This window comes from Prionailurus bengalensis, chromosome A1 (genome assembly GCF_016509475.1).
Source record: "Prionailurus bengalensis isolate Pbe53 chromosome A1, Fcat_Pben_1.1_paternal_pri, whole genome shotgun sequence".
Lineage (NCBI taxonomy): Eukaryota > Metazoa > Chordata > Mammalia > Carnivora > Felidae > Prionailurus > Prionailurus bengalensis.
This window is the reverse complement of record NC_057343.1, coordinates 4,957,584-4,967,132: the sequence shown is the minus strand read 5'-3', so window position 1 is coordinate 4,967,132 and position 9,549 is coordinate 4,957,584. Positions and strand designations below refer to the sequence as shown.

Sequence of the window (9,549 nt, the reverse complement as noted above, 5' to 3'; positions counted from 1 at the left end):
TTTGTTTTATTCAGATTAATAAGATAATTTAAGGTTTGTGAGTCTGAAGTCAAGGCTTTGTTTCCCGCTGGGGATTTTCTATCTTGGATCCATGTTTCTTTTTTTTTTTTTTTTTTCAACGTTTATTTATTTTTGGGACAGAGAGAGACAGAGCATGAATGGGGGAGGGGCAGAGAGAGAGGGAGTCACAGAATCGGAAATAGGCTCCAGGCTCTGAGCCATCAGCCCAGAGCCCGACGCGGGGCTCGAACTCACGGACCGCGAGATCGTGACCTGGCTGAAGTCGGACGCTTAACCGACTGCGCCACCCAGGCGCCCCTTGGATCCATGTTTCTTGGTGAGGGCGTTCAAGCGGGGCACAGTCCCTCCTCATTGTCCTAAGCATGAGCTGCTGAGGGAGGTGTGGGATAGACGTTTCACAGACAATGACAGTTGCCACTGTGTTTGGGTGGGTCCCATGCAGGGTGTCACAGTCCAGGCAGTGGTGATATAAAAATAGCAAATAGGAGCACATAATAATTCTTGGAGTATAATGTCCAAAAAGTAGGGCAAAAAGTAGGAAAATCATTCCTCCTTTTGAAGGTGTGCTTAGAGCTTATTTCTCATGTCAGGTTGGAAGGATTCTGATAGAACACATGAATCAATTGGACTCTGAATGACGCCACTTCCTAAAAATACAATTTAAGTGATGTGCACTTGAACCCAGCATTCAAGTCTTTGATTTTGGCCTTGAATCAGCCAATTAGTGGCAGCAGACCCTTCTTGATTATTCAAAGTATAACCAGCAAATGCTTTGGCACAATCCCTCATGCTAAAAAACCCTGGCACCTTTCTAGAAGTCACATTTCCTTCCCTTGGAATGCATCTGAAACCCTGGCACGCAAAAGCTCTCCCATCTAGGTGGCTCTTTTGGATAAATCCTGTACGACGCCGTTATAGTCGTACTTGGCCTCAAATACCTTTATTACTTTTCAGTTTTGAAAGCCAAACACACAGCCAGCACTGTCCAGAATGCAGGCCTTGTCCCAGCTGCCCCGGGGCCTTCCACACCCCCCATCAGGAGCACACAGAGCCTGATTTGGGGTTGGCCTGCACGTGCAGGAAGCCCCAGGGCCAAGGGGTGGCTCTACACGAGCGTTTCTGGCGGGAGAGTTTCGGGTTGTCCTGAGGCCTGGCCACCGGTCTGGGGACGACCTGGTGGCATTGAGAATGGGCGCTTTCGTCTGCCCAGGGAGGACCCAAACACATCCAGGGGATCCCTGAATTTCTCTCCCATCCCCACCAGGAAGCAGATGGCCTTGGGGTCCTTTCTCCTCCCCAGAAGCCATCGAACGTCCTTCTAATCTTTCTTCCTCTATACTTCTCTTGCTTCTGGTTTCAGCTTTTCTATGCTGTTTTCTGAGGCGTAAAATATTCCGGATCGAACGGTGACACGTTAATGCCACGCTGCTCATCCCAGAAACCTCATAACCTGGCAGCCGGTGCAGATTACATACGTGTTGCGTGAACGGGTGAACCGATGAATGAATCCATAGTTCGTCACGCAGGAGCACACCATCCGTCCCCGAGCCCTCCCGACAACGGCATCATGAGTGGAGAAGTGGAACACAGCTCACCGTCAGAAAAATGTTCTTACTGATTTGGGGTGAAAATCGAGAAGCAATACTTCGAAGGATAAAGAACAGTCAAGGGCCAACCAATGATCTTAATGAGCTCTTTCAGTGCTCTCGAAAGGGACTCATCTGGTTACTGGTGTGTCAGGAGGGATAGGTGAGGAAATAAAGAGGTAGGTGCCACCTGGCAGGGGACCCCGGAGGACAGGGTAGGAGGCCGGCTTCCTCATTCTGCACGGCAAAGCGGCTCTCCCGACAGGATGGCCTGGTCCCCCGGGCACCCGAAAGCGGCTGAGCTCCGTCCAGGCCTGGGCACCTCCGTTCCTGACATTAGCAAGCTCATCTTGATCACAGAGCGACTTCTTTCTCTCGTGATTCTTTTGGCCACTGCTTCCTCCCTGCAAACCCCGGGCCCCTGCCCCGCTGGCCTCCGAAGCCCGCCTTCAGTCCTGCGCTGCTCTGCCTTTATTCTCTGCTAGCTCCCTCTTTGTGTTTCCCATTCAAACTCCCCAAGGGGAGGCTCGGTCGGTGGTGGAAATTAAATGAAGCCCCAAACCCAGGGCCTGCCAGATATGCAAACGAATTAAAACAAGCCACACCCTGACCTGCTGAAGTGTTGGACAGAAACCAGAAAGCAGTAGAAAACAGAACTGGGAAGTAAAATCTCCCAAGAGTTGCCCTGCCAATCCAGACGGAGAGGGCCCTTTCCTCTCTCCTTCCCTGCTCCCCCACCCCCCCAACCCCTGCGCTCCACCTCCTTTCTCCCCCTTCTAGCTTCCACCCAGAGAGACGGGCCCGCACAGTCTCCCCAGTGGGGGGCGGGGGCGGCGTCTGCCGAGCAGAAGCCCTCGCCTTGCTTCTGGCTGATTTTCATTGCCTCCCGGGCATCCCCTAAACGACATCTGCGTTTCTGTTTCGACCTCGCGGTCCGGTGAGTCCTCAGCAGCGCCCCCCTCCGGCCGACCAGGGAAGTCAGAGGGAGGGCCCGCTGGCAGTGAGGCCCAGGGGAGCGGCGGGGACCCTGCAGCCTGGGGACCCGCGTGGGCCCTGTGGTGTCTCCTGCTCTCTGATTCAGCCCGTTCGGGGACCTCAGAGGGGCATCGGGTGCAGAAACAAGCCTATTTAAACGGCAGAATCCACTCACGCGTGTGACTGTTTTGTCCCTGACAAGGACTGATACGTGCTGTCTCATGACTTGCCCTGGGCAGAGTCATGAAATAGAAGGAGGTGGCATTTATCTTTGGAGCCTGTGAGGACAGCGTGCTGGTCTAGCGACACTCCGTCATTTCTTTCCCCGGTGAACGAAATCCCAGTTTTGTTCTGGGATTGGCTGCCTGAAGGAAGTTGGAACCAGCTCCAGAGGATGAATCACGAGGAGTCTCAGACTAACCTATTCCCTTTGTTAGTGATTGGGTTTGGGCAGCAGGGAACTGGGGGGCGGGGGGAGAGGGGTGTGTGTGACCCTGTCCTGACCAATGAGATGTAAAGGAAAGTCTGCTGGAGAATTTTGGGTAACATTTTCCCTTCTGACGCGAACAGAGGTATGTGAACGGAATTTGTCCTCTCCTTCCTGGCTTTGTATGTTATGGTGGATGATGTGATATTTGGAACTGTAGCAGCCATCTTGTGACCAAGAGGATAAAAAAAAAAAATCAAGAGAATGCGGAGAAGTTGACCTAGAGCCCTGATATCATCAAGCCACTGGATCAACATGGAACTTTCTACCTCTATACTTATACGTAATAATAAATCCTTATTGCTCAAGCTACTCTTAGTCAGATATTCTGCTACTTATTGCCAAAAGGTCCTTGACAGGCATATCAGGCCCTGACATACCTTTGGGCCTTCTGGGAGAGGCCCACAGTGGTGGATCTAGTCTGGAGAAACCTGTTGCATACGTGGCAGAGAGGAAGGATGATAGGAAAAAAATGGAACAGGTTCCCCTTTTGGTAATCCTTAGCCAAGAAACAGCACTAGACCTCATCCCCAGGAAACATCAGCATCCACTGTTGTCCCCACCACATCCCAGATTACCACCTCAGTCAAATGTGCCTACTTGTCTCTCTTGGGAGAATTTGGGAGGGAAACAAATGAAGGGACCCCAAAGTCAAGGAATACCATCTATCTTGTTCCTGAGGCATTGGGCTAGAATGAGATGTGGTCTACATAGAAGAGAGAGCCAGACTGGAGCCATCTTTAAAAGGACTTCATCTGAGAAAGCCACAGGCAACGACATTGGGGGCAGTAGTAACAGAGAGTCTGTGTATTCGTGGATGGGGGTTGTGTGGCTGGAAATCCGGAACCTGTGGGGTTGGGGGCGGTACCAAATGGCCAGCCTGAGGGGACATTGCCCATATTAAGGTGCCTGTGTGTGAGAGAGCCCTGCCTCAAACAAAAGTGAGCTTTGAATACCTGCCAGTCCCCAAAAGCACCCAAGGGCACCGTGAGGTGAGATGGTTCTTGCAGGGCAGGCTGAAGACCCATGGAAGAGTTACAGCAGCAGCTTGAATCTGAAGGCAGACTGGAGGCAGAATTCCCGCTTCTTCAGGGAGCCTCAGTCTTTTGACTCCTTCAGCTGATTAGACGAGGCCCACCATGTCATGGAAGGTAATCTACTTTAATCAAAGCCTACTGACTTAAATGTTAATCTCATCGAAAATATGTCTTCACAGAAACATCCAGACAGGTGTTTGACCGACTGTTGGGGTACCGTGGCCCGGGCAAGTTGACATATCAAATTAACCATCACAAGGCCTTACCTAGAATGAGGAAGGCAGGGAGCACCTCCCTAGAAGAGGTTCACTGTACTGTCGGCTAGAACCCCTGTAATAAATGCGAGTCAGTGGCTCTCTAGCCTGAAGGCACGTTGAGCTGGAGACGCACCCGGTGCTTGTGACAGGGGATACGGTCATTCACCTGAAGAAGAAGGCAGAGCCGGCCTCCCCGGCAGAGGGAGTAGGTGAGCAGTTCGCGTGTAACTGAGGTGCCGGGATCTGCCAAGTCCTGTTCAGGGAACCTCCCTCAGGGGTCCTGACAGCTGCAGGGCAGGCTTGAACACCAGTGCCGCCAGATGGGGGGTCTGATGAGGACACGCACAGGGCTGGAGAGGCCATCGTTTGTGCGTCCTTCCTGCTGGGTAGCGAGTTTGAGGCCAGGACCGTGACCCGCTGGCCGATTAAAGAGGGCCACGGCCTCTTGGATGCCGCCGTCACCTAGAGGCGGAAGGCAACTGCCCCGGCCCGTGAGTCTGTGCCGGCCTTGAAACTCACTTGGCCGATGGCGTGCGGCTACAGGGTCTCCGTGGCCCTGTCCCTGGGAAGACTGAGGGCCTCATCTCTGTGTTCTTGGAACCCGGCCACCGTGCTGGGAGGACGTCCGAGCCGGCCTGCTGGAGAGAGGCCACGTGGGGTGGCCCTGGAGCTTGACAACATGTGCACAGAAAGAGGGCTCACGGGGAGCGTGTGAACCGAAGCCCTCCGGCGGACTCTGGGCCCCAGCCCTGCCGTGTGCGAGGGACCTTCTCAGGCCTCCCAGGCCAGGCCACACCCACGTGGACGCGGAAGTGTGAACCACCTGCCGGGAGAAGAACCCCCCCCCCCCCCCCCCCCCCCCCCCCCCCCCCGTCAGACCGCAGAACCACAGAATCACGACAAAGAGGGTTGTCTGAAGCCTCCGTGCTTTGGGGTGATTTGTTTCTGCAGCAGATCACTTGCAAGGCGCTCAGAGCAGAAAAACATGGCCAGAGGCCAGATTAAAGAAATTGATTCAGGGAAACATTCTGCCCTCCTAAGAAAGGGAGAGTAAAGATCGGGTGGAAGGAAATGATTCACTTATGATCTGCTTGGACATATGCAAAGAATATAAGACAGGGTCTCATCACTGGAGCAGGAACTGATTTGGCGGCATGAAAGCTCTGGGATGCTGGAGGGGATGAATCTCAGCTTGGCCGTCACTGGCCAGGAGACCTTGGACCATAAATGCTCGGATCTGTGGCTTGGAAGAACACCCCTGAAGTTGTAGCTTCCAGAGCTGCTAAAAGAAGACAGTTGTCACGCGGGAGAAATTACTCCGGTGACACCTGTGTGGCAGCCCCCAGGACCCCACGGCCCCATGAAGGGGAGTAGCAGGGAGCTTTGATAAGATAGTGAAAGAAAACAAAGATGTTCTGGTTGAATTGCATGGCCCTGGGAGGATGACCTGGGGAATCAGGAGCCCAAGGGTAAAGAACTGAGGAAGAAGGTACACCGAAGTCTGGTTATTGTGAAACCCCATCAGCAATGGGCATTCCCAGGAGACCCCGGGCTTCTCTGCCCCTCCCCTGCTTTCTTTCTCTCTGTCTCTCCAAAGAAAGAAAGAAAATTACAAGAAAAAAAAAAAAAAAAGAAGTTAAATCCAGAACGATGAAAGTAGGTAGGAAGCGAGTGAAGTGATTAGCTGCCTGCAGTGTCTCTGCAATCCGAAATACAAACACGCCCCGAGGCTGGCTAACACCGGAGCCAAAGGAAGTACTTTGTAAAAGACCTTTCCGACAAAGATGGGAAAACCAGCAGGCACTCTGGCTCTGGGAGCGAAGGGAAACGCTTCATTCAGGACAGAGAGCAGAACGTAGGTGGGATGGGTGTCCTGCTGAAGGCCCTTAGGCTGCAACATCCAGTGGATGGTAGTGGTTTGGGGAAAGGCCGTCAGTGTTAGAGCAAATGCTGTGGACGTGGGGGTCCTTCATTTGGAACGGTGACAAATAAATGTGATAATGTTATCACTTGAGCATGTTTTGTCTTTAAATGTTTTCTTTTTTTTTTTTATTTTTTTAACGTTTATTTATTTTTGAGACAGAGAAAGACAGAGCATGAATGGGGGGAGGGTCAGAGAGAGAGGGAGACACAGAATCGGAAGCAGGCTCCAGGCTCTGAGCCGTCAGCACAGAGCCCGACGCGGGGCTCGAACTCGTGAACCACGAGATCATGGCCTGAGCTGAAGTCGGACGCTTAACCGACTGAGCCACCCAGGCGCCCCTAAATGTTTTCATTTTTAAATGTGGAAGGTGTTCCAGTTTTATCTTAAGAGACAATCTTCATTTCATTTATGTATGGTAATATTTACTGTCAGAGATTATTCATTTTCACCTAGTCACATCTTAATAGCTTCCTTTCCTCATTATATATTTTTGATCGGCTATTTTTTCAGAGTACTTTTAGGTTTGAGGCAAAAAAAGTGAAAATACAGAGATTTCCCACATACCTCCTGCCCCCACCCGCCCAATAACATCTCCCACTAACAAAATCTTGCACCAGGATGGTGTATTTGTTATTATTAACGAGCTTGCATTGGCCCATAGTTATCGTCCGAAGACTGTCATTTACGTTAGCGTTCACTCTTGGTGTTACACCTTCTTATCGGTTTTGACAAATGTATAATGACATGTATCCACCATTAGAGCATCATACAGAGTAGTGTCACTGCCTTAAAAATCCTTTGTGCTGTCCCTATACATCTCTTCCTTCCTACTGACCCCTGACAACCACTTGATCTGTTTACTGTCTCCGTACTCTCACCTTTTCCAGAATGTCAGATAGTTGACATCAAGGCAGTATATACCCTTTTCTGACTGCCTTCTTTCTCTTAGTCATATGCATTTACGTTTCCTCCATGTTTTTTCACGGCTTGATGACTCATTTCTTTTTATTGCTGGATACTATCCCACTGTCTGGATGTACCACTGTTTATTCACTCCCTGAAGGATGTCTTAGTTACTTCCAAGTTTGGGCAGTCCCACGTTCGGGCAGGTCTTTGGGTGGATGTGAATTTTCAGTTCATCTGGGTAAATAGCAAGGAGAGTGATTGCTGGGTCACTTGGTAATTTTTCGTTGGGTTTTGTAAGAAACTTCCCAGCTGTCTTCCCAAGTGGCGGCGCCATTTTGCATTCCCATCGGCAGTAAGCGAGCGTTCCTGTTGTGACCAGCATTTGGGGATGCCCATGTTGGATTGGGGCCGTTTTTAGCAGTCGTGTAGGGACATCTCACTCTTGTTTAATTTACAGTTCCCTCACAACAGACGATGTGAAGCATCTTTTCATGTGTTTATCTGCCATTTGCACGTCTTCTTTGGTGAGGTATCTTATCACTTTTGCCTATTTTTTTAAAATGAGTTGTTCCTTTCCTTGTTGTCGAGTTATACAAATTCTTTGTGTGTTTTTTACAACAATTCTTTATCCGCTGTGTCTTTTGCAAGTATTTTCTCCCAGCCTGTAGCCTGCGTTCTCATTCTCTTGACATTTCCTTTTGCAGAGCAGAAGTTTTTAATTTTAGTGAAGTCCGGCTTATCATTTACTTCTTTCCTGGATGGTGTCTTTGGTGGTGGATCTAAAAAATCATTGCCATACCCAACATTAGTTAAACTTTCTAAGAGTTTAATAGTTTTGCATTTTACATGTAGATCTATGGTCCATTTTGAGTTACTTTTTGTGAAGGGTGTAAGATTTGTGTCTGGGCTCATATTTTTGCCTGTGGATGTCCAGTTCCAGTACGATTTATTGAAAAAACTATCTTTGCTTCATTGTGTTGCCTTTGTTCCTTTGTTAAAAATCAGCTGACTCTATGTGGGTCTATTTCTGGGCTCTCTATTCTGTTCTATTGATCTGTTTGTTTTGTTTTGTTTTGTTTTGTTTTGTTTTTAACAGGTCCACACTGTCTTGATTACTGTAGCTTTACCCTAAGTCTCAAAGTCAAGGATCGTCAGCCCTCTGACTTTGTTCTTCTCCTTTATATTGTGTTTACTTTTCTGGGTCTTCTGCGTCTCCATATAAACATTTGAACCAGCTTGCCAATATCTTCAAATGACTAGCTAGGATTCTTATTGGGATTGCATTGAATCTACAGATCAAGTTGAAGAGAAATGACATCTTGATAATATTGGATCCTCCTATCCATGCACATGGGCTATCTCTCCATTAATTTAGTTCTTTGATTCTTTCATCAGAGTTTTGTATCTTTCCTCATAGAGATCTTCTACATATTTTGTTAGGTATATACCTCATTTTTAGGTATTGTTTTTGACCTCATTTGGGGGAGTGCTACCATAACTGGCACTAGGTTTTTTTATTTCATTTTTTAAAGTAAATTCTAGGCCCAATATGGGGCTAGATGCTTCATGACCGCAAGATCAAGAGTCACAATGCTGTACCTACTGAGCCAGCTAGGCACCCTTGTTTAAAAATCCCACTTGTCCACTGCTGATATATAGAAAAGTGTTGACCTTGTATGTATTAACCTTGTTTGCTGCAGCCTTTCTATAACTGTTTATCAGTTCCAAGAGGTTTTGTTTGATTCCTTCAGATGTTTCACACAGATGGCCATGTCATCTAGGAACAAAGGCAATTTTATTCTCTCTTCCTGGTTGATAGATTTTTTATTTCTGTACCTCATCGTACTGTATTAAGTAGGACTTCCAGTACAATGTTGGAAAGAAGGAGTGAGAAGGGACACACTTGCATTGGTTCCTAATCTTAGCACGAAAGCTTCTAGTTTCTCGCCGTTAAGTGTGATATTAGCTGCAGATATTGTGTGGATGTTCTTTATCAAGTTGAGGAAGTTCTCCTTTATTCCTAGTTTTCTGAGAGCTTTTATCATGAATGGGTATTGGTACGTTTTTAATTAAGGTCACTTATGATTTTTTTAATACTTTTAAGGTTTAAAAAAATTTTTTTTAGTTAAAAAATTACTTATTTATTTAAGTAATCTCTGCACCCAACGTGGGGCTTGAACTCATGACCCCAAGACCAAGAGTCAATGCTCTACAAACTGAGCCAGCCAGGTGCCCCACTTTTATGGGTTTAACTTTACACTTTTGGATTTTTTTTTTTCTTTTTTGCTCTGGTATGCATTGCCTTAGGGGTCTTTTGTTTTTTTAAGGATTTTATTTTTAAGCAATCTCTACACCT

At 48.2% G+C, this 9,549-nt stretch overlaps 1 long non-coding RNA gene across 1 annotated transcript; it reads left to right on the top strand.

The window, feature by feature from the left end:
• The first annotated feature begins 2,344 nt into the window (after positions 1-2,344).
• On the top strand, positions 2,345-3,381 carry LOC122480678. Its single transcript, XR_006296623.1, has 2 exons — positions 2,345-2,544; positions 3,153-3,381. It is a non-coding gene; the product is annotated as an uncharacterized LOC122480678 (long non-coding RNA).
• Positions 3,382-9,549: the final 6,168 nt, after the last annotated feature.